We start from the raw sequence: 19,274 nt of genomic DNA, 5'->3' as shown, positions 1-19,274 counted from the left end.
GCTTGCTGTTGCATCTCTGCTGGTTCATAGCACTGTAAAACAACCCTTTCAATGCTCCACTTCAATGGTACTCTTTTAAACGACTTCTGAAGGAGGAAAGGCAGAAAGGCCCGCCCAGGATTCTAATCTACTTGACTTACTGAGCTATTGCACCTGTCTGAGCTCCGGTACTACGCTGCATTCTTGCTTCAATGGACTTTTGCCAGATTCCGTTCTCGTGGGAAGGGCGCCTGGCCTAATGCGCTGTTCCTGCCCCGTGGTGGACTCATCACCTATGAACACCGCTGGGAAGTTATTAGAAGCAGGTTTTAGTGTCCTCTCGTCGCCCTCAGCTCCCTCTATGAACTGATTTTTTAGATTCCATCATATGTGTACACACACACATACGCTTACATATCCTTGTTTAAACGCACCACATATCACCGTACTCACACGCACCACATATCACAGGTTAGTACCAAATCATGACATTGTGTTCAGCAAGTTTGATGAGAAATACCCATGTTAAGGGAATTATCTAGAATGCTGAACATGTATTTATTAAAGGCATTCAAATGGCTCAGTGAGTTAAATACTCACCACTAAGATATGTGGTGATCTGCAGGTTTTGTGTTTAAATCAGGGAAACTGGTTCTGCTTTCCATCCTTTCGAACTGATTACCATTAAGTCTGGTAATGGTTATCTATGTTATTGATAGCAGTGAGATGCATAAGTGCAGTAGGGAGCACTATATAAATACACATTAATTTTATTATTTAACACAATTGTGTGCCTGTGTATAGTACACTGAAATGCTTTGGAGTTTACATCGGTAGGTATCGGTTCACGGATGGGCGTTAATAGCAAGATATTTGGCAGTTATCGTGGTGCGTGCTGCCATCTGTCGCTATTATGGTGGTGACATTGAAACTTTACATTTCGTTACAGGATGTGTGTGGTTGCTTCCAGTGGGTTGTGAAGATGATACTAGGTAAGGTAGACTCTTTAGGTTGATGGAGGTGATGCTTTAGGGCTATTTTGAAAATTACTGAAGGTGATAGGGCTACGGTGGAGTCTATTACAGCTTTAGGATTACAGGGGGGCAGCTATTTGAGTTATGGAAAGATGATCTTGGCAAAGTAATTGGTGTCCCGCATTGGTCCAGGAAGGCTGAAGTCATGGCTGCTTTTCAGGGTATCCAGGTGTTATACATTTGCATGAATTATCTACATTCTCAGTGGTTATCCTGTAATTCAGAGTTGTCCAGTGGTTGCAGTAGCAGTTGATTAACGTAATTCTGTGGGCTTCCATTAACCCTGCATTGGGGTGCAACACTGTAGGCAACACAGGCCAGTGTCCTTGTATTCAAAGCCAAACCCTTTGGCTTCAGAATTAGCATTAGTTGCTAAGTGTGCATTCACACTGAAATCATTTTGGATCACAGCTCTCAATTAGGAATTATGACCTTACATGGGCCTATTTGGATGAGGCTGGAGTAGAAATAGATGTGTTGGATGAAGGTTTTGAGCTCATCGATGTGGTTGAGAGCTTTCTTGATGGAGTATGTGTTGCGAATGTTGATGGTCGTGGTGTACTAACCTGTTTTAAAGTGTTTTAAAGGTTTTAGAGCAACAGAGAGATGTTGGGTTAAATAGATTTTTATGGGAATGATAATGGTGTCTTTAAAGTAGGGACTTAAGTCGTCTAGACAGAGGTATGCTGGCTCCCCTACTAGGTCCCTCATTGGGCAGTAGTGACGCCACCGAGAGAGGAATACCTGCCTGTATTAATTTGAATGGCCCAATATCATTTTTTTTGTCACTACCTCTATGAAAGACCCCTGTAAAACTCTCAGGATGTGAAGATACTTTTTGTATGGGTACTGGAAATTAAACGTAGTACAAAAGATTTGTGGGTCAAATAACGTAAATGTGAAGTTTGCAGAGGAACTTCAGTGAGTAAGTGCTTGGTTAAGTGACTTTATTTTTATATTTGTATACTGTTCATCAAATTTTGCGACTCCCTTTAAGTTCGTATTTAGAGCATATTGTGCTTTCTAATAGCGAACACAAGGGGAAAGAGCATTTCTCACTAAAACCTGGAGATGGAGATTCGCACGCCTCTCTGGATCCTGTCATGGGGTACATGAATTCATACTAAGTGCTATTAAGGTCTACCGTGCCCAGCTTTCCACACACTGCCTGCCGCCCATACTACCTACCTCCTCCATGTCCTTCTGCTCACACGGAGATTGGTCCATAGAAATTGTCTTCTAACAGCACCCATAGATAATATTTTTTTCAAATCATGTATTTTAGGTGATATGACCTAACAAGGCCCTGATTCTGTATTAAAAACAGAGCTTTCGACTATACCATTTCCTGGTAAAGGCAATATTTCTCACAATCTGTTCCCATACTTGGAGTGTCACGCAGTTTGGTGCTCACTTTCCCTTCATTTTTTTAAAGACATAGTTTATTGGTTTTTGTGCATAAAAAAACAACAAAAAAACAGCATAACATTTCACGTTACTTTTATCATATCAATTTCTTAGTCAAGCGGCTGCCCCCCGCCCACTGACCCACATCCAGTATAATTATATGTCAGCTCCATGCATTCAATTCACCAAATGAAAACAACGCCCCTTCAAAGTTTAGACCCTCAACCCCCCACTATCAAATCATGTGCCCTCCCCTTCCCTCCCTAGCCCACCCCATCACCGACGCGCATAGCCTGTTCTATACCCCTTGTGTCGGTTGCGTTGCAGTCACCATGTATGATATTGTAGTATGTACCTGTCATGCTCTCGGGTTATTCTCTGCCCTCTGCGTCATCCGCTCCCCCATCCTGCAGCCCACTATCTCGCAATGCCTGCACTAACATCTCCCATGCTGTCGCAGCCTCCAACTCTTTCTCATTGTTCTTCCTACGCGCCATCTGATATCGCAACGCGCTCTCGCTGGCGGCCCATTTTAAGAACTCGCTCTTCCACCGAATATAGCTGGGTCCTGCTGTTGCTTTCCAACGCCTCGTAATTTCTCGCTTTGCTAAAATGAGACCCATGTCCATGAACTTGCTTGTGAGCTTGTTCTTGGATGTGTGGGGGAACCAGTGTAGTATGCTGGTGGCCATATCCATCTCTAATCCCCTCTCTGTAATCGCGTTCAGGGTATTTCCTACTTCCTCCCAGTAACTGTCCAACTTAGGGCAGGACCATAATATATGTTCAATTTCCGCTCCAGCTTTCGTGCATCTAGGACAGGCTGCATCAGCCACCCTAAAGTATTTCTGAATTTTCCCTGGTGTCAGGTATGCTCTATGCAGAATATAGAAGTGTATTAGTTGAAACCGTGCATTTCTCGAGCTCTTCCAGGCCCTACTCATATATGTGCCCAGGCAGCTTCGGGAATGGGTTTCCCTAGATCCATCTCCCATTTGCCTTTTAATGTCTCCAAGGGAGCCAACCCTTCATTGAGCATCCTGGAGTACAAGCAGGTAACCGCCTTGAACGTCCCCACCGCCATCATAGTATACTGACAGGCCAGTGCCGTTTTAGGTTCTATCAGCCCGTCCCGCCAGTGCGCCTGTATCACTCACCATCGCCGCATGCAGCAGGAAACCTCCTCTCGGCAAGTCAAACCGCTCTAGTAGCATCTGATAGGGCAACATATTGCCGTCCTGATATAGGTCCCCTATCATCTGGAGTCCCGCTTCCTCCCAAACCTGCAACCGCGACCAATCACCCCAGTGTGGCAACGCCGTCACCATGCCTAGCGGGACCTCAGGTGCGTACGGGTGTAGCACTCCCGCTCTGCGTTGGGAGCGATTCCAATCGAGCCTGAGTGTTTTTTCCTCTGTCAGGAGTTCCTTAAGGTCTAACTTCTGTTGCAGCGTTATGAAAGACAGGACATGGCGCTGCATTCCTGTGCCTCTCTTATGATCCGGTTCCCTAAATTCCCGTGCCACTTCTTGCGTAAAGATCTGTAAGTGGGCCACCAGATAGTACAACTCGAAGTCAGTGACTGCCAACCCGCCCTCTGTTTTAGGCCGTATAAGCGTCGCCTGCGCAACCCTCCGTCTGCCTACACCCCAAAGAAAGGATATTATGAGTGATTTCAGTGTTTTAAACATGGAGCTCGGTATCCACACTGGTAGTGTCCGAAAATAATATAGGAAGTTGGGGTGCGCTATCATTTTTAACAGGGCAATGCGGCCCTTCACCGATAGTGGGAGAGTGGACCAAAAGGCCGTGCTGCCCTTCAGCGCTCCCACCGCGCGACCCACTTTGCTCTCCAGCATATCTGTCGGCGCGTGATAAATATATACTCCCAAGTATTTTTAAACAGGTGGGCTCCCATCTCATTGCTTGGATCGTAGCGGGGCGGGGTATTCCTCTTCACACCGGGAACATACACGTCTTGGACCAATTCACCCTCAGGCCCGAGATAGTCCCAAAACGGGAGAGCAAGGCCTCAGCTCCCCTAAATGCATCATCAGCATCCTCAAGAAAAAGAAGCATGCCGTCCGCATATAGCGATACGTGTTGTTGTCCAGCTCTGCCCGCAAGTCCCCCATAAAGGGCTCCTGTGCGAATCGTGATCGCGAGGGGCTCTACTGCTAAGGCGAATAGCAATGGGGATAGCGAGCAACCCTGCCTTGTCCCCCGGTCTACCGAATATTGCGAACATATCAGCGCACCCACTTTCCCCCTGGATAGCGCCGATGTATACAAGACCTTTGTCCACTGTAGATAGCCGTCGCCCAGGCCAAACCGCCTCATTACTGTATACAGATACTCCCACTCTAGGCTGTCGAATGCTTTCTCTATATCTACCGACAGAACCACTGGCTGGCGCGCATCAGGGTGGTATTCCTCTATAATGCGCACTAATCGCTTAATATTTGCGGTCGTGTTCCGCGTTGGGATGAAGCCAGCCTGATCCTCGTGTACTATCGCGGTCATGTATTTTAACAGCCGGGTCGCTAATATACTGCTCAGTATCTTATAGTCAGTTGTTAACATCGATAGTGGTCTATAGGAAGCCGTGTCCCCACTTTCTCTCCCTGATTTCAACAGAGGGATCGCCAACGCTTCCCGCATTGATTGGGGCAGCCCTGTCTCTTTGGCCTCTTTGTAGACTGTAATGGCTGGATTTTCTGTTTAGATGGGATCAGCCCCCGGGGGCCCCTGTGACCCAGCCAAAACGTACTCACCTTCCCTTCTTAGATCGTATTTACACTAAGTAGATATAAAGATGAATATACAGGTCGCACCTAAGAATGGGGAATGACAATATACATATATGGATTTTCTACAATATCTTATTCACATCAGTTGGCCTCGCGGTCGCCTCGACCCAGACCGTTCTACCCTAGGGCAGATCTGACACACAATCCGGCGTGTCTACACACGGGCCTGCAGAACCCAATGCTCCCTTTTCCAAATCGTTCGCGATCCTGCGAAACATACGCGACAGTGTCCCCCCTGTCGTTCTCATTTAGTCTTATACCACAATCCGGTGGCTTTACACGGCAGTATCCCTCCTGCCGTTCTCATTAACGCCGCATATCAACGACGACCACATTCCTATGAAACATTATTGGGATGATATCTCAACAGTCTACTTAGGATAAAACTAAAATAATAACTTTGGATATGAGTTCAGATTGTATAATGTACTCCGTGCTCATGACATCAAAGGTCCACTCACTCCCTCTTTATTTGGCTACCATTCGTTTGATCGGGATTTCTCATCCGTTCGTCTTAATAGTGCTCAACTAGAAGCCTCATTTACCAAGATTGAACATAAGCACCAGGTACACAATAATTCTATATGAATTAGGGTATTTATTAACAATAGACATAAATCACATTACTAAGCAGCATTACATTTGCAAAGGGAATAAAAGATAAAGATTAGGGTGCACGCACTATAAGAATAGGTTGGACTTCACCTGGTTAATGGGAAATCGGGACTCGGCAGTCATCTAGGCTCCTGTCTCGTCTCTGGGTCCTGGCTCGCTTTGCAGTCACCCTCAGCCGTCACAAGTACACGTCTGCACCGATAGGCTCAAACTCATCTGCTCTCCCTCAGGACCTCGGAACCTTGCTGTTAATTAGCTACCGTCTCTCTCTCTCTCTCTGCATTAGTGCGCTCCGCGCCACTTCTCGTTCAGTCTATCTTCAGAGAGTTTCGGTCTTAAATCTTTCTCCGACTTCAAAGATGGCGACTTGTCCACCATAAAAGTGAATAATGGCAGAGATGCTAACGGCTAGATGCCGCCTACGGACTAACTAACTCAAAGACTAACACCTTCGCTAATATCAAAGCCCGTTCCTTCATGGAAATTCACGGCCAGTAACCTGCCGCCCACCAAATTCTTGTACCTCCCCGTACCAAGGACACTTTCCCAGCCGGCCGGCCTGAAGTTGTGTCTTCGGAGTGGAGAAAAATACATTCCTTCGATAAGGGTCAGCCTGAACCGGTTCTCTCCAAGCGAACAACAGCTTGAAACTAAAACATTACATTTCACCTAGAAAGCCTTCTCGAGCTACCAGGCAGAAAGCAACATGGAGTCTGTCTCGCTTAAGGCCTACGGAGCCCATAATATGCATAGCTCCATGAGAAACAGATCGGCATGTTAGCAAATGAGTAAATCATGACTAATACTTATATATCTAACCCCTCACTTAAATTCATAAGCCTTACTCTAAGGGAAATGGCACGAAAATGCCCTTATATCTATAAGACAAGGTCCCTGTCTATCGGCCTAATCCCTATGTTATGGGGGTGATAGGCTGGAGTCACTCTCCATCATTCTTCTTCTCCAAAGAGCTGGCAGAAAGGCAGCCATTACATAGACTTCTTGAAATTTGGGTGCCAGCAGGTCAACATATGTCCCATGAAATTTTATGGGGAGTCCATCCAGCCCTGGGGTTTTGTTGCGGGCCATAAGTTTAATGGCCCCTCGGATCTCCTTTAGCTCTATGTCTCTGCCTATTTCTATCGCCTGATCCTGCTCTAATTGTGGTGGGTTCACACCCTCCAGAAAACCATTGACGGCAGGGTCGCCAGGTAGTAGTTTGCTCTCATAGAGTTCCGCATAGTAGCGCCTGAAACCATGCAGGATTTCGTATTGGGTGTAGACCTCTGTACCGTCTCCTGTTGTTAGAGCTAGTATGGGGGAGCTTCTCTTCAAAGGGTTTGCAAGCCAGGCCAGTAGTCTACCTGCCTTATCCCCTTCCGCTTGCGCCCTCATCGTGTAGGCCTTGCAGTCAAAGCTACGCAATCGCTTCACCTCCGCCTCTTTCGCCGTGCTAACCTCCTTCTGTAATTCAGGGCCACCCGGCCTCAGTAGCTTCACCTGCCGGAGCTTGTCTTCGGCCGTGGCCAAGTCATCGAGCAGGATTTTCCGCACCCCGCGTGTTTCCCTATACAGAGACCCTGTAGGACCACCTTAAAGGCATCCCATTGCATGGCTCGCGACTCAGTCGTGCCAGCATTTTCTGCGAAATAGTGGGTGATCACTTCCTCTATCGCTACTCGAAAGAGCGGATCGTCTAGCGTTTCGGGGCGCAACCTCCATGTGGGAACACAGGAGATTCCGGTCATCCATTGCATGGTAGCCAATAGTGGGTTATGGTCCGATAGCGTTCTGGCTAGATATTCAGTCTTCACTATAGCTGGCAGTACCGCGGGCGAGCACAGCACCGCATCCAACCTTACATGTAACTTGTGCATGCCAGAAAAATATGAGTAATCTCGGTCTCTTGGGTGCAGCACGCGCCAAAAGTCTGCAATTCCCCAACGTGTCTGCCAGTCAAGTCTACCCTTGGTCAAGCGATGCGCCGGAGAGTCCGGCAATGGGGGTGCGACCTATCCAATGATACATCCATAACAGAGTTGAACTCCCCCCCCCCCCCCCCCCCCTACCCCTCCCCCCCACCCCATTAGCAAGGGGCCCGCGAGATAGTGTGCCAACAATCCTGACATCCTTGCTAGGAAGCCCAACTGATCTATATTTGGCGCATATATACTACAAAAGGCAATATCTCTACCCCTTAGTTTGCCTTCTATGGCCACATATCGGCCCTCAGGATCTATCAGTTGCTTAGACAGTTGGAAAGGGACCCCTGCTCTAATCCAAATTAACGCTCCCCTAGCAAAAGCAGAGTATGTGGTACTATACACCTGGCCCCTCCATCTGCGCTGCAGCGCTACACTTTCGGCTTTCGTTAGACGTGTTTCCTGGAGTAGTGATCATAAGTGCATACATCAATTGTGAATGCATCCCTGATTAAGGGCACTCCTTAGGTTCTTTTATGACAGACTCCTTTGTGTTTATCATATGTTTTCATTTATTTTCTGAGAAATTCATATCAGATATTTTACTTCATTTCAGTTCCACATTTGAGCCATAAACGTAAACATAAATTCATCCATAGTATTTCATTGATAACTCCAATACATTCCGGGCTAATGTAGCCCTTTATCAAGGAGATCTGCGGTATAAACCAAATAAGATATAGCCAATTATTATACGACTTTTGGTAACAATGCAAGCTGTTGAACACATGTAAATTCTAAAACATAAGTAACATCATGTAGTTCGTGAGTGCCCGGAGTGAAAACAACGTGTTTGTGAAAAAGTGCTCACGGCGCGTGACCAGTTTGTTCCGCAAACTCTTGAAAACCTGGCTGTTCTCTCAGTAATCTCTTTTTCCATACTGTCATATCTGCTCTATTCAACCTATGCCCTCACACCTCTATTGTTAATATTGGTTTTTAGCGCCTTGACGCCCACGGGTATAAGTAGCGCTTTATAAATATTAAAAATAAATAAATAAATAAATAAATTTGTGAAAAAACAGCGTGACTCAAATGAAGTTAAAATACACTTACGTGAATGACAATCACGAAGCTCAAAGGTAATTGTTGTCAAAAAATAAAGAAATGTAGTCAGAACTCCGACGAGTTCGGTATGTTAACAAAATGGTAATGACATGGCAGCTTGAAGGGCTGACTTACCAAAATAGATTGTTTCTTTCAGTAATCGAAGCGTAGTGAGGCGAACAGCCGTGGCGAGGGTAATGCGGTGATGTTACCGTGCGTGTGAAGACGGCGATAACGTAGCGAAATTAAAAACCGGTTCGTTCTCATTGGATGAGTGTGTAGTCACGTGTTAGACCAACATAAAAGTTGGACTAAACTCGCGGCCATCTTAGGGGCGAAAAAGTGCACCGGTGAGTTTGCATGTTAAATAAAGTTGTGGATTCAAAACACATTACCATGTCTCTATACATTCAAACAAATTAATAAATGTTGTGAATACAAGCCAGATATCAAGACATAATCATCAGAAAACCACCACGCAGTGGTTAAAGAAAACAGCTAAATTCAGTCCTTTCATTAAGCCCGAAGGGCTTCATGGCTTGGAGGCGATATATCCATGATATCTCGCGTTGTAACAAAGTTTTATTATTGTCTTTCCCCTCTTGTTTTTCAATGATTTCCAAAACTAGATATTTCAATTGCGCAATGTTGTGTTTGTGTTAAACAAAATGTACAGCAACGCTGGATTTTTCATTTCTGGTTCGAATGTTTGATTTGTGCTCGTTTAATCGGGTTTTGATTTTTCTTTCAGTTTAACCGATATAGATTTTTCCACAAGGGCACTTTAACATGTATATAAGGTTTGATGAATCACATGTGGCATTAACGTTGAGTTTAATGTTATGACCCTTCATTGGATGGGCGATGTTGTTGCCTTTCATCACGTTATTGCAACTGTTGCAATTTAAACATGGTCGTGTGCCTTTTGATTCTCCGCGTTTTGGTTGTTCTTCAGACAAAATTTCCTTAATGTTGTTACTGCGTGTATACGCAAAGATCGGAGGATGTGTGAAAAGTATGTTTGAATTCAGGTTCGGCCATCAATATAGGCCAATGTCTCATTATTATTTTTTTGTATGTGTTGCTAAGGGTTGAAAATTTCGACACCAGTACCATTCTGTTATCTTTTGGTTCAGTAGTTTTTTTCAATGTTTGTTCTCTTGAGATAAGAGATACTTGGTTCTCAGCTTTTGTTATGATGTCTTGAGGATAACCTCTTGCAGTGAATCTTTCTCCCATCTCTTTGATCCGTGTTTTTCCTACTTCACTGTTGGATACTATGCGTTTAGCGCGAAGCATTTGAGAATATGGTAAATGTTGTTTTAAAGAACCCTGATGCAAGCTGGAGAAGTGGAGAGTATTGTTGCGATCCGTTGTTTTGCGGAAAAGGTCAGTTTCAAAACCTTTGGAGGTTTTTGAGATGAGTACATCAAGAAATGTGATATTGTGTTCATTTAATTGCCATGTAAGTTGTATACAATCATCCTGGGTATTCAATTTAGTTAATGCTTGTTGCAAATGCTCTTCTGTGCCCTTCCATATGAAAAATAAATTGTCTATATATCTCACATATAGTTTGAGATTGTTGGACCAGATGGTGTTGCTGTAAATATTTGTTTCCTCAAATTCTTTCATGTACATATTCGCGTACGAAGGCGCTGCGCTATTTCCCATGGACATGCCTGATAGTTGCATATACCATACCTTTTCATAATTTAAAGTAGCTGTGATATAATGAGAACATCATTAGTTCCATTAGAAATTCCTGCATAGGTTTGTCAATTTCACTGTTCATGATGGAATTTTCAATTGCATCGAATCCTCCTCCATGGGGGATGGATGTGTATAGGGCTTTTACGTCAGCAGTGCCCAGAATTAGCTTTTCTCCTTCCAGTATGGTGACTTCAGACAGATTAATTAGAAATTCGGAAGTATCTTTTATGTAGCTTCTCATCTGTTTCACAAGTGGCTGGAGGTACCTATCAAGGAATTTCCCTACAGGTTCGTTTAAGGAACCCCTGGTGGATACGATAGGTCGAAATGGGGGGTCTTTGATACATTTGTGTATTTTAGGGGTGATTTCGATTGTCGGGCTTCTGGGGTATTCAACCAGTAGGTATTTGAAGGTTCTTTCATCAATGGTTCCTGTTGTATGTGCTCTCGTTAGGATTTCACACAGAGTAGTTTTAAATTGGGTGGTCGGATTGTTCTCCAATTGTATGTATGTTTCAGGATCCGAGATGTGTTCCATCATTTTTTGTTGGTACATTTGTGTGTTTACAATCACTAATGCTCCCCCTTTATCTGCTTTAATACACTTGATATCTTTGTTGTTGGCAATCTTTATAAGCGTATCTTGATCCTTTTGGGTGATGTTTTTGGTTATTTTTTTGTTGAAATTTAATTTCATTAGATCTTTTTTGACTAGCGTTTCGAATGTATCGATACATTTGTGGCTACATGAAGCCAGAAAAGAGCTTGTGGGTCTTAAGCCCATTAATTGACCTGGTTTGCAGTCGGTGTTCGGTGTTAGTACGTTGTTGAAGAAATGACGTAGTCGTAATTTCCGTGTGAATTTAAATGTGCTGACTTCCAATTCTAGCAGGTTGTTTTTTGTGGTGGGAATAAATGATGTCCCTTTTTCCAATAATTTCATCTCATAAGGAGTTAAGGTGGTATCAGAGATGTTGTCTTTTTTCTAGATCGTGCTCCTTGTGTTGGGGGGACCTTTCTCCTTTTCTTTTTCTTTTTCTCCTCCGGAGTCTTCTCTGTCGTTTGGGCCAGCCTCTAAAAAAGGCACAGAGGATGTTGTGGTGTTGTCGCTGGTGCTAGGTTTATCACTTGCGTCTCTCGATGTTACTGTTGTGGGAGCACCCGTTCTTTTTGGTGGTCGGTTTGATGTTTCACTACCCGACGATGAAGTGTCGGTCTGCTGACTATATGGTTTGTTTCTCCGTCTCTGGGCGTACACTTCCGCCCAGGTGTAGACTTCTCCCAATTTGTAGTCCAGCGTATCTCTCCTGAACTTGCGGATCTTTCTTTCATTAATCTCTTTTGTGTGTTTGCCTAACTGGGTTTTAATATCTTCTAAGATGTTAGACCAATCCTCTGGTGTCACTGTGTCTTGTAGTTCTTTTTCTATTTCTTTTATGTCGATTTCCAGTTCTTTAAGTATGTTAGATAACTCCTCTATTATGAGTTAGATAAGGTCCAAGCTGCATTTATTAAGTATGGCATTCCATTTTTCTTGGAAGATCTTAGAGTTTTTACATAAGGATGGTTTCAGCGCTATCCTTAGTCCACGGGGAATTCTTGAAGCTTTGTGGTATTTTATTAGTGTGTTAGCGTGCAGTTTTTGATTTACTTGGCGTCTCAAGAGGTATAAAAGTTGTCTGATGTTCTGTTCTTTTGTGCGCCTCCAGTGTCTTGGGCTATATCTTCGTTTATTAGAGCATATATTCGCTCTGTTTCTTCATTTGCAAATGCTAGGGTTGCAGCTCTGGCTTCCGTGGTTTTGGAAATTTAATCGTATTGCATTATGGGGCGTGCTTCCTGTTCCGAGGTCGGTTAATTGAGTATACTAGCTGAATAGGATAGGTGCACAACCACTGTTTTTATGTGTTTTGAACAAAAGTAATAGTATTTTCAAAAAGGTAGGGTGCTGCCTACAGGTAACATATCCGTCCGTTTTACGTTTCTTATAATGATCATAAGTGCATACATCAATTGTGAATGCATCCCTGATTAAGGGTTAGGTTCTTTTATGACAGACTCCTTTGTGTTTATCATATGTTTTCATTTATTTTCTGAGAAATTCATATCAGATATTTTTACTTCATATCAGTTCCACATTTGAGCCATAAACGTAAACATAAATTCATCCATAGTATTTCATTGATAACTCCAATGCATTTCGGGCTAATGTAGCCCTTTATCAAGGAGATCTGCGTTATAAACAAATAAGATATAGCCAAATATTATACGACTTTTGGTAACAATGCAAGCTGTTGAACACATGTCAATTCTAAGCAATAAGTAACATCATGTAGTTCGTGAGTGCCCGGAGTGAAAACAACGTGTTTGTGAAAAAGTGCTCACGGCGCGTGACCAGTTTGTGAAAAAACAGCGTGACTCAAATGAAGTTAAAATACACTTACGTGAATGACAATCACGAAGCTCAAAGGTAACTGTTGTCAAAAAATAAAGAAATGTAGTCCGAACTCAGATGAGTTCGGTATGTTAACAAAATGGTGATGACATGGCAGCTCGAAGGGCTGACTTACCAAAATAGATTCAGTTTCTTTCACTAATCGAAGCGTAGTGAGGCGAACAGCCGTGGCGAGGGTAATGCAGTGATGTTACCGTGCGTAGACGGCGATAACGTAGCCAAATTAAAAACCGCTTCGTTCTCATTGGATGAGTGTGTAGTCACATGTTAGACCAACATAAAAGTTGGACTAAACTCGTGGCCATCTTAGGGGCGAAAAAGTGCACCGGTGGGTTTGCATGTTAAATAAAGTTGTGGATTCAAAACACATTGTTACTATGTCTCTAAACATTCAAACAAATTAATAAATGTTGTGAATACAGGCCACATATCAAGACATAATCATCAGAAAACCACCACGCAGTTGTTGTGCACCTATCCTATTCAGCTAGTTTCCTGGAGTAGTGCAATGTGCACCCCCGGCGGACCAGATAAGCGGGGATCTTGTGACACCGTGTCATTGTATGCAACCCCCTCACATTCCAGGTCATACATTGTAGGTTAGTGGAATCAACCATTCTCCCATTGTTCCCCGCTCTAATGCAACCTCGTCTCCATGCTTGCATCGGTGACTACCCTTCCCCAACTTCCCCTCACAGATTCAACCCCCCCCTCCCAAGAACAGGAGCTAGCATTTTCCATCTAGTCCCCATCCAAACCTTAGCACCTAACAAAAAACGACTAAGTCCCACAGCAGTAGCTGGAGGGATGCCTTAAGGGCAATGAGGGGGGACTATGCACCAAACCGGAGCTGCACACCCTCTCGGACTTCGTGGGTCAACCCAGCCCATCATGATCAGAGACTTCGGATACCCCCTCTCCTCCCAGATCTTATAAAACCACAATCCCCAATCAGGTCCCAGCCAGGGGTCCGCACCAGCTTCGAGTTCACCTCCCAGGCCACCCCTCAGGTCCATTTACCCCTCGTCCAGCATTCCTTCCGCCGTTTCTGGAGTTACCTTCGACAAGTGTTCGCTGTTCGTTTCAGAATGTTCTCAGTCAGACCAGCTGCCTTCTTTTTCCGAGTCCGTGCCCTCCAGTGAAGGGGGCCCCTGCGCACCTGACAGCGTGGCCACCACCTCTAGCACATTTTGCCTCTCAGCTGCTGTTTGGGACGATGAAGGCTTCCTCAGTCCCCTCCGTCTGCTCCTAGTCCGTCTCGATTTACACGGCGGGAGTCCCTCTGGGGTAATCATTGTGCCATGGCCAGCCCCATCTTTTCCCGCTTTATACAGTTCCAACCAGGCAGCGGCATCATCCGGAGTATCAAAGAAATAAGAGGGAGTACTGGATGCCCTCATTGCGTAATTCCCTCTTAACGGCCAGGAAAGATGTGGGTTTTATAGGTGTAGTCCGGGAATATGTTAACCCTGTTGTTGTCTACCTGGAATAGGCCGTCTGCTCGCGCTTTCTGCAATATAAAGTCTCGGTCTTGGAGTGCAACAGCCGTGCCACCACCGGCCGCGACGGTCTCCCCTGCTGAGGCGGTCGTACCGGGACCCGGTGGGCTCTTTCCAAGGTGTAGAAGGTGGACAGGCCCTCCGGTGCCACCACTGTCCATAGCCAACCCTCGAGATATTGCACCATGTCCGATCCTTCCATTTTTTCTGGCAGACCCACCTCTCGAATGTTGTTCCGCCGATTTCGACCTTCAGCTTCTTCCGCTCTTTTTTCCAGGGCGTTGACCCGTTCCATCACGTTTGCCATGGTCGCTCCGAAGTCTTTCTGCGCCGGTTCAATAGTTTGGAGTGCACCCTCTACCAGTTTGACTCTATCCACTAGTTTTCCATGGTCAGCTTTTAAAAGCCCCAATCCTGTTGCCACCTTCGAAATGTTGTGATGGAGCGCCGTGCGGGATTCAGCGATGGCTGCCAAGATTCTGTCCAGCTGTTGTTGCAGGCCGGGGTCTTGCACCGAAACAGGTCCCACACGTTCTTTGTATTCTGCAGAGTCTCCCTCCGTAGAGGACTGCGCTCCGCCTTTGGCCCCTCTCGGTTTTCCCATGGTTAGGCGTACCTAAGGCGATTGTAGGCCACACCGCCTCAACGGGCGAGTTCAGGGTATGTCGCACGGGTTAGCAGCCAGCTCCAACAGTTCCCTGGCACACTCAACCCACCTCGCAATGGCAGCTCGCCGTAGGTGTTGTAGAATCTACACAAGCATGACTCAGTTCCTCACAGGGGTTCAAGCCTGGTGCAATAGTTCAGCACCAGCGGCAACCGGGATGGCTCCAGACATTCGCCCCGATCTTGAACCACCATTAATAGGCCCATGGTTGCTCCGAGTAGCAATTCCCACATCCGGTGCCTCGTTAGGTCCGGCCGACCGGTCCCCCCAGCGCGCGTTCAGCCCAGGTAGAGACTTCCGTGTGTCCAAAACTCAGGGTCGCATCTCCAACATGTGGGTAGGGTGCTTATCTCCTGCCGAACATCCGGCAAAGCGGCCACAACTGCCACGTAGGGTGTCTTTCCTACTCTGCTGCAACCTTCCAGGCCCTGACACCGTGCGGGCCCCGGCTTCTCCGCAGTCCGCTACCAGCAGGTCCCCCCACCACCTCCAGGCTGGTGTTGTGAATCAGCCAGCGGGCCACCTTGCAGTTCTCGGGGGGTTTTAGCCCATCTTTTCTGTCCCAGCAGGGGGTATCCCGGGCGTACCGCATAGGACAGCCATCACTGAATGCATGTGTCCGCCTCACTCGTGTCACCCCTTATGCCTCAGCCGCCAGGAAGCCAGTAGCAGCGCCCCACAGTGTTCCATGGGGTGCTGGGGGCGTCCTCAGGGCGATGACTGGCTCCTCGCCGGGCGCAGGACCCCGGTTCTGGGGTTCTCCGCGGCACCAGGCCCTGATCGCTTTAGCCGCTGGCTGGGTCCCTAGGTGCTGCGTGTCTCGGTGTTGCCTCCCCTACGACCATGCGGTTCTTCGTGGAGTTACTGCAGGGCCCCCTTGGTGGTCGCTTCCCCTCGCATGCGCAGGGGGGTTCACCACGCCTATTGGCCTCCAGCTGTAGTTACGCCAACTTTCCTCAAAGTTTAGACCCTCAACCCCTCCACTATCAAAACATGTGCCCTCCCTAGCCCACCGTATCACCGACACGCATAGCCTGTTCTATACCCCTTGTGTCGGTTGCGTTGGAGTCACCATGTATGATATTGTAGTATGTACCTGTCATGCTCTCGGGTTATTCTCTGCCATCTGCGTCTTCCGCTCCCCCATCCTGCAGCCCACTATCTCGCAATGCCTGCACTAACATCTCCCATGCTGTCGCAGCCTCCAATTCTTTCTCATTGTTCTTCCTACGCGCCATCTGATATCGCAACGCGCTCTCGCTGGCGGCCCATTTTAAGAACTCGCTCTTCCACCGAATATAGCTGGGTCCTGCTGTTGCTTTCCAACGCCTCGTAATCTCTCGCTTTGCTAAAATGAGACCCATGTCCATGAACTTGCTCGTGAGCTTATTCTTGGATGTGGGGGGGGAACCAGTGTAGTATGCTGGTGGCCATATCCATCTCTAATCCCCTCTCTGTCATCGCGTTCAGGGTATTTCCTACTTCCTCCCAGTAACTGTCCAACTTAGGGCAGGACCATAACAAATGTTCAATTTCCGCTCCAGATTTCGTGCATCTAGGACAGGCTGCCTCAGCCACCCTAAAGTATTTCTGAATTTTCCCTGGTGTCAGGTATGCTCTGTGCAGAATATAGAAGTGTATTAGTTGAAACCGTGCATTTCTCGAGCTCTTCCAGGCCCTCCTCACTATCTGTGCCCACGCAGCTTTGGGAATGGGTTTCCCTAGATCTATCTCCCATTTGCCTTTTAATATCTCCAAGGGAGCCAACCCTTCATTGAGCATCCTGGAGTACAAGCAGGTAACCGCCTTGAACGTCCCCACCGCCATCATAGTATACTGACAGGCCAGTGCCGTTTTAGGTTCTATCAGCCCGTCCCGCCAGTGCGCCTGTATCACTCTCACCATCGCCGCATGCAGCAGGAAACCTCCTCTCGGCAAGTCAAACCGCTCTAGTAGCATCTGATAGGGCAACATAGAGCCGTCCTGATATAGGTCCCCTATCATCTGGAGTCTCGCTTCCTCCCAAACCTGCAACTGCGACCAATCACCCCTGTGTGGCAACGCCATCACCATGCCTAGCGGGATCTCAGGTGCGTACGGGTGTAGCACTCCCGCTCTGCGTTAGGAGCGATTCCAACAGAGCCTGAGTGTTTTTTCCTCTGTCAGGAGTTCCTTAAGGTCTAACTTCTGTTGCAGCGTTATGAAAGACAGGACATGGCGCTGCATTCCTGTGCCTCTCTTATGATCCGGTCCCCTAAATTCCTGTGCCACTTCCTGCGTAAAGCTCTGTAACTGGGCCACCAGATAGTACAACTCGAAGTCAGGGACTGCCAACCCGCCCTCTGTTTTAGGCCGTATAAGCGTCGCCTGCGCAACCCTCCATCTGCCTACACCCCAAAGAAAGGATATTATGAGTGATTTCAGTGTTTTAAACATGGAGCTCGGTATCCACACTGGTAGTGTCCGAAAATAAAATAGGAAGCGGGGGAGTGCTATCATTTTTAGCAGGGCAATGCGGCCCATCACCGATAGTGGACCAAAAGGCCATGCTGCCCTTCAGCGCTCTCACAGAGCGACCCACGTTGCCTTCCAGCATATCTGTCAGCGCGTGATAAATATATACTCCCAAGTATTTTAAACAGGTGGGCTCCCATCTCACTGCTCGGATCGTAGCGGGACGGGGTACTCCTCTTCTCACCGGGAGCATGCACGTCTTGGACCAATTGACCCTCAGGCACGAGATAGTCCCAAAACGGGAGAGCAAGGCCTCGGCTCCCCTAAATGCATCGTCCGCATCCTCAAGAAAAAGAAGCATGCCGCCCGCATATAGCGATACGTGTTGTTGTCCAGCTCTGCCCGCAAGTCCCCCATAATGGGCTCCTGTGCGAATCGTGATCGCGAGGGCTCTACTGCTAAGGCGAATAGCAATGGGGATAGCGAGCAACCCTGCCTCGTCCCCCGTTCTACCGAATATTGCGAAGATATCAGCGCACCCACTTTCACCCTGGATAGCGCCGATGGATACAAGACCTTTGTCTACTGTAGATAGCCGTCGCCCAGGCCAAACCGCCCCATTGCTGTATACAGATACTCCCACTCTAGGCTGTCAAATGCTTTCTCTATATCTACCGACAGTACCACTGGCTGGCGCGCATCAGGGTGGTATTCCTCTAGAATGCGCACTAATCGCCTAATATTTGCGGTCGTGTTCTGCGTTGGGATGAAGCCAGCCTGATCCTCGTGTACTATCGCGGTCATGTATTTTAACAGCCGGGTCGCTAATATACTGCTCAGTATCTTATAGTCAGTTGTTAACATCGATAGTGGTCTATAGGAAGCTGTGTCCCCACTTTCTCACCCTGATTTCAACAGAGGGATCACCAACGCTTCCCGCATTGATTGGGGCAGCCGCTCCATCTCTCTGGCCTCTTTGTAGACTTCTTGAAGTTTGGGTGCCAGCAGGTCAACATATGTCCCATGAAATTCTATGGGGAGTCCATCCAGCCCTGGGGTTTTGTTGCGGGCCATAAGTTTAATGGCCCCTCGGATCTCCTTTAGCTCTATGTCTCTGCCTATTTCTATCGCCTGATCCTGCTCTAATTGTGGTGGGTTCACACCCTACAGAAAACCATCGACGGCAGGGTCACCGGGTAGTAGTTTGCTCTCATAGAGTTCCGCATAGTAGCGCCTGAAACAATGCAGGATTCCGTTCTGGGTTTAGACCTCTGCACCGTCTCCTGTTGTTAGAGCTAGTATGGGGGAGCTTCTCTTCAAAGGGTTGGCAAGCCAGGCTAGTAGTGTACCTGCCTTATCCCCTTCCGCTTGCGCCCTCATCGTGTAAGCCTTGTAGTCAAAGCTACGCAATCGCTCCACCTCCGCTGCTACCGCCTCTTTCGCCATGCTAACCTCCGTCTGTAATTCAGGGCGACCCGGCCTCAGTAGCTTCACCTGGCGGAGCTGGTCTTCGGCCGTGGCCAAGTCTTCGAGCAGGACTTTCCGCACCCCGCGTGTTTCCCTATACAGAGCCCCCGTAGGACCACCTTAAAGGCATCCCATTCCATGACTC

The 19,274-nt window shown here is 47.0% G+C and overlaps 1 protein-coding gene and 1 non-coding gene across 3 annotated transcripts in view; both read left to right on the top strand.

The window, feature by feature from the left end:
- LOC147715138 (receptor-interacting serine/threonine-protein kinase 3-like) overlaps positions 1 to 19,274 on the top strand; it is a 354,916-nt gene that overhangs the window by 211,722 nt on the left and 123,920 nt on the right. The gene's annotated exons all lie outside the window — the stretch shown is intronic.
- LOC147715139 (small nucleolar RNA SNORA26) lies at positions 1,998 to 2,129 on the top strand. The gene has a single exon (XR_015296186.1). It is a non-coding gene; the product is annotated as a small nucleolar RNA SNORA26 (small nucleolar RNA).

Source organism: Lissotriton vulgaris, chromosome 5 (genome assembly GCF_964263255.1).
Source record: "Lissotriton vulgaris chromosome 5, aLisVul1.2, whole genome shotgun sequence".
In the NCBI taxonomy this organism is placed as follows: Eukaryota; Metazoa; Chordata; class Amphibia; order Caudata; family Salamandridae; genus Lissotriton; species Lissotriton vulgaris.
Note: the sequence above shows the minus strand (reverse complement) of the source record. Positions and strands in the feature narration are given on the sequence as shown.